This window comes from Anomalospiza imberbis, chromosome 2, assembly GCF_031753505.1.
Source record: "Anomalospiza imberbis isolate Cuckoo-Finch-1a 21T00152 chromosome 2, ASM3175350v1, whole genome shotgun sequence".
NCBI lineage: Eukaryota > Metazoa > Chordata > Aves > Passeriformes > Viduidae > Anomalospiza > Anomalospiza imberbis.
The window spans coordinates 35757119-35770216 of NC_089682.1; the positions used below are offsets into that span (position 1 = coordinate 35757119).

Sequence of the window (13098 nt, forward strand, 5' to 3'; positions counted from 1 at the left end):
ACAGCCTAATATGTTTTAAAGCTTCAAATGGTTCACTTATTGTCTAATTGAAGTATTATATGTACATTAGAGTCCTGAGAACATCTTTACTTTTCCTCAAGTTTTGCTGTTCTGTGGTTTCTGCCAAAGAAAACTGCAGAAAAATTGGATGCTACTTGACTCTCTGCTAATGACTCTCTCTATGGAAATAGCCTAACTCTTCCTATGGCTCTGTGGGAAGGAAAATGCAGAGAAATACTGATGAAATAAGTTCTTGGTTGTGTTCTGAGGATACATTCTTATCAAGAAGAGTTTCTGAGTACCCTGCAGAGTGCAGCTGAATTGGAGTTTCCAGCTTTTATTGTGAGTGACAAGCTCTGCTTTAAAGAGGATCAGGTTTCATCCTCTAGTGAGTGTTGACCTGCAATTTCTTGTGTAAGATCTACTTGATGAACATCTAAGTGGGGTTATCTCTCTCAGATTTTTGAGTGTAGTGAGTGAGTTGCACTTGTGTTATGTTGGATGCCACATGTAGGGAAATATATGAAATTAGTGAATAATTTTTCTTTCATAAATTTGGTTTCATTAACATAACTGAAGCTTTTTGATATTATGCTGGAGTGGCTGAAAAAGAATCTCGTTTACAGTTTATAACCTTGGACCCAACTCACTCACTTGGTTTGATATTTTAACCCAGGCAGTGCTTAATATGCTACTGACTGCTCAAAAATGTTTTTAGCACTGGTTGACCAACATTTAATTGAATAGAAACACAAGGAAAGGAAATATATTTTATATGGTGACATACTGAGCAGATACTTGTCCTGTACCTGAGCTGATTGCAACATGTGTGTGCTTTCTGTGTTCCTTTCTCTGAACTTGAAATATATTTCACACATATAAAAATAGATCTTTCATCATGTCAGTGTCACCTTAAAACCTTCTGAATCCACCCTAATTTCTGCTTTGCAGGTTTTTGTCTATAGCTAGCTGCCTTCTAAGGAAAGAACAGACACATATGCTACTATTTGGTGAATGTTCAACCTCTGCTAAATAAATCTTCCTTTTCAAGCTTGTGCAAATACATAGGGGAAAAAGTTTATTGGGAAAAAATGAAGATATCTGTTGATATTCAGCAGTTGATCATACTTTAAAACAGTTGCTCATTATGGTTAATCACCTTATAAATGTCTAACTCTTTGGATATTAGTCTTTAATTGCAAGCAAAGAAAAAGCAATTTAGAGCTAATGAAAGCTGATTAATCATTTTTGAAAGATTCTTCAGTTTGAAACTGTGGAGTAGGGAAGATAGTATAGGTAGATTTGTAAAAGTGGCATGTAGGAATAAGTAGTTTCCTTAGTGCTGCTGTGATTTGGAGGCTCTTTATGAGAAGCACAGTGGCAGAAATGTGTACATTTCTGTGCAGTGATTATGCCTCTCTGTGTGGAGACAGAGCCATGCAGAGGGCTGTGCTGCTTAGGACTGCCAGTCACAAAATTTGGTGGCTCTCCTGGTTGAGTGAGGTGGGCATCCTTTTCTAACTGGTGCAGCTTTACTGGGTGATCATTAACTAAAAATATTGTTTTATAAATATGTGGAGTTGAAGCATTGGTAGTATTTAAGGACTGCTGCTTCTTTCTGTTTTGATAATGGCCAGAGTGACCTAATTCTGGATTTTTTCTTAAGTGGGACTCAGTTCAGCCAGTTGCTGTGGCTGGCTTCTGTCCTCAGCAAGCAACCAACCCACTTTTAGGAGTATGAAGGATGATCCTGTAGACAGTGCACTGGATTAGAATGCAGGAGAGCTGGCCTCTGCCCCTCTGCTTTAGCCTTTCCTTGTCAATTTTTGAGCAAATTTATTATAGTGCTTCCACTAATTCACTGTAAAACAAGAAGAATTCCCTGGAACCTTAGTTTGTTTATTTTTATTGCTTTCTCTTAGTAGCATGATTTATCTCTTGTGGAATGGGTTTAGCAGTGACTATTTTAAGCATGCAGCTGTTTTCAGAAGAATTACTACAGTCCAGATGTTTGTAAGGCTACTTTTGTGGAGTTGGCAGCTCAGTGCCCCTCTTGTAGAATCTATCAGCTTATCACTGATAAATTCCATGGCACCTGCTCTTGCTGCAGATGGAAGCGTTGTTTTTTATTATTACCTTTTCAATACTCAGCTGTTGTTGGAAAACTCTGGAAAGACTTGAAAATTTTGATTGTATTACATTGTCCTGAATTTATGACTGGTGAAAATGGTGTCTTGTATTTTATTCAATATTATTTATTATTATTTATGATTGTTGAACAAGAACTCTGTAAACTAAGGAAGCTGCTGTTCACCTAAGATAGCATGCCTCTTATCTTGGACACAAGAATATTATTATTTTGCAGGAATTAGCCACTTCTACATATCTTTTTTCCTTGCCTTCCAGATCTGGCATATTAAGGTGACCTGAATGTAAATACTTCCTTATCTGTAAACACACGCATATATCATCTTAGTGATCATGTCTAGAAGGCACGGGTGAAAATATTTGTGCAACTTTATCACAAAAGTAAACATTGAGTTTGTCTAGTGGCCACTCAAGAAAAATGGATGTTGCTGGTGTTTCAGCTTTTCCTGAGCGTGTGTGTTATTAAGCCCATAGCCCACCATTTGTGACTAAGATTTACAAAATAACAATGTAATTGCTCTTGTTCAACAGCCTTAGTCTGCCCTTCCAGGTTTGGAAAACAGTACTACTCTGCCCTTGAAAACATGAAAAATAATTAAAATCCCCAATGCTGGAGAAACATGACTGGGAATACCTTTGGGAAAGGCATCATCAGTCTGCTGTTTGGGGTTCTGAATGTAGATTGAACTGCTAGAAATGTACAGCTCTTGATTTTTGGGCCTGCTTTTTTCTATTTTAAAAATACTGCTTTAAGCATTGATGGGGAGAAAACTTGCTGATTAGGGTTTAAGTACTGCTTTTGAATACAGGTTTTCTGAGAGTACTGGGAGGGGTGGGAGAAGGTGTTTGCTTTTTTTCCATGGGGGTTCATTAGCAAAATGTGTCTTAATTAAAAAACAGTAACAGTCAGCAATAGCAACCTTTGTGCTTTAAGTAAACACAAAGCTGTGCTAGGGTAGAGAAAGCTCCTACTTTTCTACCTTCCACCAGACTTCAGCTATCTTTGAAATGAAACACTTGCCAGCAGGTGTCCCTTGCTCTGTTGGCCACTCTGATCTGCAAACCAATTGGACCTAAATTTTTTATGAGGCTTTATAAAATTGTACAAATGCATCCTAATGTGTGTCTTTAGATATTGACCAGGTGATGTACTAATGACAATTAGCTTCATCCATCATATTAAGTGTGAGTAGAAGGAAATATTGCTGCTTTGGATTTTAAAAATCCATTTAAGAAAGATGAGCTTGTACTTGGATCTGATAGGGGATGTCTACTTTGAGCTTGAACTCCCATGTCCCAACAGACGAGGAAAAGTAGAGGGACAGTTTCATCTTATTCTCGGTGTCCTTAAATTCTTTCCTGCCAATAACTCTTCCTAAGGCTCCTAAAGCTACAGTGCATCCCTGGGAGAAGGCAGGGAAGGTTTGTAAGGGAAGTTCCTTGCCAGCTGAAGGCTGCTGCAGCAAACCTGCCTTTCCTGGAATGTAAAGTAGATGTCTGTCAGCAGATTGAAGTGCGAAGCAGAAATTACAAGGTTGCCAACTCTCCTTACCCAGTCTGCATTTCTTCATGCTTAAAACCTTAATTTTTTCCCCCATATCTGCAGTTTAAATCAGAGGTAGAGTTATTTCCAATCCTTAATCTTGTCAGCAAATATTTGTATATGCATGCTAAAGTAATGCTTAAGATTCCCTGTTTGGGTGATGTTATCCATTCCATGGGACTGAGCCCAGTTTGGACCTGAAATGTATCGACAACTGGAGGAATATCTTAAAAGCTGTTTAGTTTTTCTGTAGGAGTCTCCACAAACTGGAGTTATTTAAAATTTCCACTTGTAAAAGGTCACAACAGACTTAGAAACACAGACAACAAATAACTGCAAAATTATAGGCAAATCAATTGAACTAATACCAACTAAAGATAATGTGGAATTCTGTCTCCCAAGCACGCCTCAGGAGAAGCACGGGAAATAAACAGGCTTTGCAGCATGCTCTGAATACCAATATAACACAGGAAGGAAACATCCGAGTCCTGGAGAATCTCCATGTCTGAGCACAGGCACTCTGATTTCTTAGAGAATGCCAAAGGAAAGTCCCTTTCTGTGTCTTGAACCTGGATTTGGTGCTTTTCTCAGCTGTGTGAAAATCTTAAAAGTCCTTCTGTTGGCAAAATGATGTGCTGCAGTATGCTTTTTGCCAGGCACAACAAGGATTTTGCTGTATTTAAATTTTCTGGATGTCTCTTTAAATTCATTCAGCCAGCAGAAATAATCCCAAATGGCTAAAATGACAAAGTCTGATATACTTAGCCCGTTGCAAATTACCACCCCAAATGTCTACTCTGTCATGTTTTTGCTCCTGGAGCAAAACCAACAGAGATCGGTAGTGTTTCCACTGAAGCAGCTGAAATGCAAAGTCTGAAGCCTTTTCGAGCTGCCAGGGAAGGGGAATTTGCCCTCTGCCACTGGGTGCTGACAGGAGAGATGCAAGCACCAACTCCAGCAGGACTGGAATGAAGACAGTGCTCTCTGGTAAAAGGGAAGCACTGGAATAGCTCTGTCCTCATCTCCTTGGTGTAATTAACTCACCTTCATGTTTCCTACTGTGATTCCTCTGCCAGGTTCTCTGCTTGTCTGTCTAGGATTGCAGTGTAGTCCCAGACTGCCTGTCAAGCCTGCCTGGAGGATCCCTCCCCTGCTTGTTGTCATCTTATCTGTAGCAACCACTGCATCTGCTTATGTGAAGGAATGTGATGTTCAGAGGGTAATTATGCATTCCTTGCTGCTTCTAATGTTGAAGTTAAGGGTTTGGCTTTCTGTCTCCTTTTGGAAAATTAGTCACTTGCCTGTGTTTGCTCTTTATTTCATGCCCATCTGTTTTAATCTAGCTGAGGGGTGTGGGGGGGAGGGAAGGAGGAGCAGCAAGAACACAGGATGGTGGACTTGCTTATATAATACACGACTCCCCAATCAAGCTTCAGTTACTTGGGTGGTCACAGAGTGAACCTGTTATGATTTGATCATTTTTGGCTGGAGAAAGAAAATTTCATTCCCCTATTCATAGCTCTCCAGAAGAGAGGACAGTGATTTGTTTCTTTAGATGAAGGGATTTGGTTTCCTCTCTTATTTGAGGTTGGTCTGAGCCCCTAGTCCAGATCTCTCAGGATAATGGCCTGGCTTGTTGTCTGTTGTGTTATGTATGCTGTGGAAGAGTCCCAGAGGGGCGGGTCCTGGACAACAGAGCCCATAGGAGCTGTTTCCTTCCATCTTTTCTGCTGCTGATACTCATAGCTGTTTAAATAAATAAATATATGTGAGAAATAGTGTTTGAGCACCTCATCCCCCAGTGTGAGCTCCACACTGAGCAGAGTGGCATGTTCATGATGGCAAGTGTTCTGTAAGGACAAAATCCCATGCAACCACATGGCCACCACCCTGTCATTAGAGACACATAACCCCTTGGACCTGGGGCTGGGATCTGAACTTGAACCCTCCATAACATAGGTGGGCCACTCACTTCCCATCCCTACTCTTTGGCATTCATTCTTTGTTTAGTTTGCATCTAACATGCCTGAAATATTTAATTCAACTAAAAATTTTCTGTATTAAGAAAAAGTTTAAAATTTTTACTTTAGTCCTGGTGAAGAAAAAGCAAGGCTCCTGTTTGTTTTTACTTGAAGGGCTTTTTTTCCTTTTTTTTTTTTTGATTGGTAGTGAATCAAAGAAGTGACTAATCATCTATTTTTTTATCTCCTTTGTACAACTAGTTTCTTACTAGGCAGGAGTGGCTTGTTTTCATTGCTATCAATAAAATTGGTACAGGGGGGTGAAAATGCAGAATGGCTTTGCTTGTGTTCCAAAAAACCTGCCTTTTCAGGTAAGGGCTTGAAACCTGTTGGAATCACAAGGCAGTGCTGGAGCAAGGAGGTTGAGAGGCAGTTTTAGTTTGCTTGAACAGTCATAAAATGCAGCCTTGTTTCTCCCACTTCCCACTCATCCTTATGCTTCAAGGCCATGTGTTCTTTGACAGCCCTCTGAAAACACTTGTGTGTGCAGCTGCAATCCCAAACCTCCTTCAATGACAGACCTCCCTCTGAAACTCTTGCAAGAAGGAGGTTCAATAGCAAAACAATATTTTCAAATGTGTGCCAGGAAAAGATCTCTATTTCAATTTATAACGTTAGAAAATATAATTTTCAGACTATACCCTGATCCAACAGTTGGGGAATCATTTTTCTGCTGTGTGATCACCAGAACAGCTTTGAGGGAGATTTGGTCTCAGAAGAGTTTGCTGGAAGAGGAGTGAAGGTGACATGTCCTGTGCTCCTCATCTGCAGCAGGATTCTGTGTGACACAAGAACAGCACAAGTCTGTGGCTGATCACTTACAGTTAGTAGAGATGGCAGCATTTACATAATCTTTAATCTCATCTCTGACTAGTTTTTGGAGACAGATGCTATTTTATATAATGTTTGTCTTACTGCATATTTCCCAGTGTCTTTCTCTGTGCTTCTTCTCGCCGTGTCATTTGTCTTTGTTCTAGTCCTCATCTGATCATCTTGGAGACTGAAAGTCGTTTCCCCTTGATCTTATTATCCACATGGCATGGGATAATCCTATCAGATGCAAACTCTGCATTGCGTTTGCCCTAAACAACACTTCTCTAACATTTCCTTTATTGGGACTAACTGAGACAATTCAGGCTATTTCCCCTGAATGATGTGCATGTAGCCCTGGCCAAGAAGTACTTCAAGCAAAACAAACAGAACAGTCCATACAGCTGATGATTTTGGAATAAGGAGGGATATTAAGAGCATCAACATTTTATAGGAAGCAGAACTCAAGATTTTTTTTTTTTTTTTTTTTCTTTTTTTGCCCAGTCTCCATGGGAAAGAGAGAAAGAAAAGCTGCCAGAAAAGCAGGAAGAATTTGTGGAAAGCTTTCTCAGAGTGATGCATCCAGGGCACAGGATTTTGTTGCGGGGGAATGTTTGTTTTTTTTTTTTTTTTCAGACAATGCTTTTCTGCCAGAGGATGCAAGGCTGCATTACCTTGATGACTTCCACTTGCCTTGATGATTTGTACTCTTAGGTTGGGGGCTGAGATCTAAGTTTGCCTTCAAACTTAGATCTATACTAACCAGGATGTGATTTTTGCTGTACTTTGCATGGGGTGCCACAGTGCTGGTGATACAATACAGAGAACTATTCTTGTACCTGCTTTCTCCTGCATGGAGGCAGAGCATTAATGTGGGCAGGTAACTGATCAGACTTTCCATGAGCACCACAGGATAACCAGGAAGTCCTCATTTGCTATTTTCATCTGCTTTTCCTGTTGTGTGGAGTTTTTGTTGATGGGGTTTTTATTCTGTTTGTTTGTTTGGTTCTAATTTTTTAGGGATTTAAATCCTAGCATTGACAGAACTGAATACTTTAGCCAGAAGAATTATGTTCACACAGTGAATTGGCATAAGTGCTAATGGCAGAAACCCCATTAGTTCCAGGGCTGTTTAAACCATCTGTGTCTTGAGATCTGGGATGCTGGCAAAATTTTCTAGTGTAGATTGGGCTTTAGCTTTCCTCCTTTTCACATTTCCAGCTACTCTGCAGCTCTTGAGCATGCCTTTCTCTTTACTTCAGTTTCTTATTGCACTGCAATGTGATTCTCTTTAAAAGCAGCAGCATTTTGGCAAAATAAGTCCCAGCCTGCATGAAATCAAGTGTGTGGTGAGGAGAGTTGTAGAGATAGGGGAGAGTACATCCCGTGCAAGAGTTGTGAGGAGCACTTGAGGAAGTGGAATGGCTGGGAAGGAGGGCTGCTGGAGTAACCCCTGCTTAGTGTTTGCATGTGTCTGTATCCCACACTGGTGCTGAATTGCATTGAAATTATACAAATACAGCAACTGCCTTGAAAAGCTAAGATGCATCAAGGAGCACTTCCACGCGGTGCAGTGGAGGTCAGGGCTTGGGGTTTCTGAGATTTCTGGCAGGTTTCCCTGGCTCAGTGTGTGTCTGCAGCAGCAAGGATGAGAGGAAGGCAAACTGGAGCAGCTGCCACTAGCCCAGACTGGCAGCTGGTCTAGAAATGACTTGTGCATGGTCAGGACTGGGAGCCCAGCAAAATCTCCCAAGATCCTATTTTGGCAGAGAATGATTGTCTCTGTGGTCAGCTGCCATCAAAGCTTGCTGAAGAATTCCTGGAAACGTTCAGCCTTGGGTGTATTTTTAGGGGTACAACACTTTCCAGAAAGCTTGTAGCAGCAGGACAATGTCAAAAGTGTCCACACACAGAAACAAGGATTTATCTTCCTTAGGAAGTTTTCTGGATGTGCCTGGTCTCTTGTTGTAGATGCTGTGATTACTAAATCAGCTCTTAATCTCTCTAATGCTTTGTGAACTCATTTTCATTTCTGATAGGAAAATAGCAGACTGTCACACACAACTTTTTTCCTCTGCATAATTCAGATGTAGTTGTGACACTTGACATACAGCACAGATGACTGTGAACGGCTCCTTAAAATTTAAACAGATGATTCAGAATTAATTATGAAAACCAACCTTATAGTTGTCCCAGGAATTCAGTACAGAGGATCATTGTCTAAGAAGATCACCCAGCTCCAGCTGACCCCCAAAATTTCTCATTGATAAAGAAGCTAAAGAATCTTGAATGACAGGCTAAGGAAGTATTGTAAAGTTTTTGGTTTTCCTGTTGTTGATATTTTTTTTCCTTTGAGATTCTATCAATGTTGGCTTTCTAAGATCTTTTAAAACATAACTTTGTGACTATGAAAGCCTTCAGCACTATATAGAAGTTTAGGTACAACTTTGTCCTAGGGATTCTCGTAGGCAGCACTTAAGCTCTTCGTTTCTTGAGTAAGAAAAACCTATGTAGATTCAAAAGAGGGTTGTGCATATCTAACTTTTAGATTTAGATTGTAATCATAACATAAAGAGGAAATAATTCTAGCAGTTGATTTCTTCTTAAGTTGTATGCTGAGGAAATGAAATTTTTGTTTTTTATATGATAAGAATTTTTCTTTGAAAACCTGGTGCGCGCTTGCAATGTATTTCAATATATTTCACAATGACTGTTAAAAAACCCTGTTTGACTGTACTTGCACATGATAACATGAAATACTAGTTTGGTTGTGAAAAGAAGCATTAAACAGACTTGTCTAATTGCCCAAATCCACAGAAGGCACATCAATGCTCTGAACTGCTGCAGGAGAATTCAGAAAACCTCCAGTGGATTGTCAGCAATTGCAGGCTTTCTGTGGCCCCTGTCGTTTCTGAAAGAGATCAAGATTGTAAGATGTGCTTTCACATAATAACATGGTAAAAAGCAAAAGTAAAGAACAGAGCCAAATGGTTAAAGTGCTGATCTTCAGAGACTGGAAGAGGCCTGGAGAAATCAAAGGTGAGCCCTTGCTTCTGCATGATCTGGCTTGTTTGTTATGTATGGGAACAACAACGTCTGTGCTTAGCACTGCTGGAAGTGCTGAATTCCTTTCCCTAGGTTGCTTACAGCCCAACTGTCACATTGGGAAGCTGGAGGATTTCCCTATGGACTAGAGCATGAAAAATTGTTTTTCTACCAGGAGATTGGAAAAGACCAAATTATAACTTCAAAGCTGTCTGCTCAAAAATGCCTTTTCAATTTTAACCTCTAAAGCTACTGAAATTTATAGAAAAAGGCTTTTAACATTTTAACATCAATGTACTGTTGACAAGCAATGAGAACTGTAGTACAGGTTCTCACATTGTTTGCCCTTGTGTAGGTACACATGTGTATATTGCATCATATTTTTCTCCATAATTTCTGTGTTTTCTATTTTAAGAAGTTGTCATTGAAAACTACATTTTCTTAGTGTTTAAAATGCTTCTTTGCTCTTTGAAGCTGAAGAATGTTATAATGTTAACTCTTCTGGAAAGGAGCAATGAACAGATTCAAGCAAGTGCCCATTCTGTATAATACCTTGGGGTTTTTTTCCTCATTTCAAGTTTTCCTGTCTTCAGCCACTAAATGCTGATATTACATTCTGTGATTCTTTTTCCTCTTTGTTTCTTTACTGATGAGATCTTTTGGATGTGACTAGTTCATATATACTAATTATTCCCCCTCCTAGTCCCAAGGGTTAGAGGCTTTCTTAAGACACAGGTGGTTATATATGCAGAAATCAGGAAGATGCTCTCTCTAATCAGTTGACCTGAGTATCTAAGCTTTCAAGTAAGACTGAAGAAGAAATAGCCAGATCACCAGCTGTTGGAACAGGAAATATGGATGTGGTTGCCAGCATCTGAAGAAATTACATGTATTTTTACATGGAAACTCCATCTGTTTGTACTTGCTTAGCTCTGGGATTTGAGGTTGAAAAGTTCCAACACCATTAGCTGCAGTTCCTGGCTGTGCTGTTACTTGACCTCTACTGCAAGATTATTATCCTTTCTGATAATTCAAATGGATTGTTTTAGACCCAGGCAAGCAGTCAAGTATTTTCTACCTGCAAAGAATTTATTTGAGTTTCTTTGTTCTCTCTGTTTCTGATAATGCCTCCTAATGAAAAAAAAAAAAAGGCACTAATTTAGGCCATGCAGCAAACTTTATCCTAAAATCTTAGAATCAGTTGTGTGGGAAATAACATTGTATTATACACTTACACATTTTCTTTTGATTACTGCAGTATGACCTGGTTTGACCATAATATTGACTGTCAATATTCTCTGTTCACTAGATAATAGGCAGCACTGCATGGAAGAAAACTGCAAAGATATAACCATTCATTCATCAACTATTCTAAGTCTGAATTCAAATTTTAATTTGGAAAAAAACCCCTATAATAAACAGCATAGGAACTTTCAGAAAATTTGTGATTTGAGGTAGTGTTGTTGGAAGTAAAATGCAATGCACTGAAGTCCTTGCTTCCCTATTATTTTCAGCTAGCAGTGGAAAAAATGCTGCATACCTTTAAATTAAAAAAAATTAAATGCTTTCTTAACCATAAAAAAAGATGAAACCATGAAAAAACCATTTAAATTTAAAAAAAAATGAAAGTTTCTCTTATCTCAAGTGGAGATAAGATATTTTGTGGAAAGTAGGTGCAGAAGAGCACTGAAGAAAGAAGCAAACCCCCCCTCCCAAGTCTAAGAAAAAAACAACCAAAGAGAAAATAACAAAAACAACCACAACAAACCAACCCCCAAAAATAAAATTTGACTATGTCTTATAACCATCAAGTATGGCACAGGATCATTAGATTAACCTTTTGTTATGATGAAAAGCATTGCTGTAAGATGTTTTTCTGCTGTATTTAATGGGATCAGTAGGTTTATGCTCCTTATTACATTGAAATGGATAAAGATTTTAATTTAGATAAACGGGTACCTGACAGGGTCTGTTGTTGTGGGTTTTCTTTTTTATATAACTGCTGCTTTTATGTTGGCTTCTGACTTTGGTGATGATTAACAGATAATTACTTTTCCTGTAGTGAGCAGTGCTGAATTTGGGTGGCAAGAAGGAATTATGTTCTTTGTGTGGATGTTGCAGCAGAACAGTGTAGCCAGTGTCCATGTGGGTAATCCTGGATAAAAGCAGCTGCATCTGCCCAACTCAGAGAGCTTGGTTGCCCTTTGTGGTTTGTCTCTGCCCAGTTTAGAGAACTGTGTCAAAATATGTCTCTTCAGGCCGATGAAACAGATAAATCTGTTTAAATGCAAGAGGTTGTTATTCAGTTGGGAGAAGCTGATATTGGTGCCAAAACTGTTTTGGAAAGGTCCCTGTTGGATGTCAGAGCAGGACAATACAAACCAAGCAACTGTGCTGGCCCCTTTCCGCCTCCCTGAACTGATTTCTCTCTTCTTTACCAGGGCACCCCTTTGCCACCTTGACACCCACCCTGCATGCCCAGGTCCCATGTGCCCTGCAGTGTCCAGCAGCTGGTGACAAGCAGGGTGGTGAGATCCCTGCTGTTGCTTTATGACTGCTGGGAAATCATGTTTCATGATGTACTAGGAGAGCTTGGTGAGTGAATAGCTTCAGCATGTAAAATGGATAATCCAGCACCTGTGCTTCGTAAATATATTGAAAACTGTCAGCTCTGCAGATAGTCCTGTGATGGAAAGATTGAATTGAATTAAGGTGTAAAATGAATTTAGGCTGGAAAGTATCCATAGTCTGTTGTTCTTCCTTCAGTCTGAGTGCAGGATATTTTAATCACATCTATTTAATCTCATCTAAGTTTGCTTAGGTGCTGTGGTGTGGAGTGCCATAGTGACCTCCAGAAAGCTATGCTGCAGAACCACTGGAAAATAACAATGCTCAGTATCTACAGGTTTCAGCATCGTCAAATGGTTGCATATTGCTCGAGGTAACCTTCTCAAGGACAAGTGATGATGAGAAGTTTGGGTCTCTGAAAGAGTGAATGGCTGAAGCCTCAGGGAGCTGCTATTAGTGACACTGTGTTCGGGGGCACAGCAGGTCCTCCTTCTCTCATCCCCTTCTGTTTGCATAGTGAAATGCAGCGAAAAGGGGGTTTCCTCATCAGATGCTTTGAACACAAGGCAATTATTTATAAGTCCTTTTCCCTCAGTAATTCCTTTACAGCTGGAAAAAGTAGATACACTGCAGCGGGGGCTCCTTGCCCTGTGCCGCTGATGGTCTCATATGCATTTTTCTGTGACTGGCTGAACAATTGCCAGATCAAGGCTTAGGGTCTGTAAGCTTTAATAGGTTTTAAGATAAGAACTGTTTGTTTGTTACTTAATAATGCAGTTTTTCAGCCTAATATTATTAAAAATCTTTAACTGCTATGATAGTTTTTACAGAATACCCAGAAGAAAGATATTGAGGTGTCTTCAAATTACAAGAAGTTGGTGTCATTGTGACTCTTTTGCTCACATGTAAGAGTAGGGAAGAGGTGTTTTTGACCCTTTTTCAACTGCTGGGAATGTGCTTTCT

The 13098-nt window shown here is 39.6% G+C and overlaps 1 protein-coding gene across 2 annotated transcripts in view; it reads right to left on the minus strand.

Annotated features, from left to right (window-relative positions):
* HTR1F (5-hydroxytryptamine receptor 1F) overlaps positions 1-13098 on the minus strand; it is a 102877-nt gene that overhangs the window by 2008 nt on the left and 87771 nt on the right. The gene's annotated exons all lie outside the window — the stretch shown is intronic.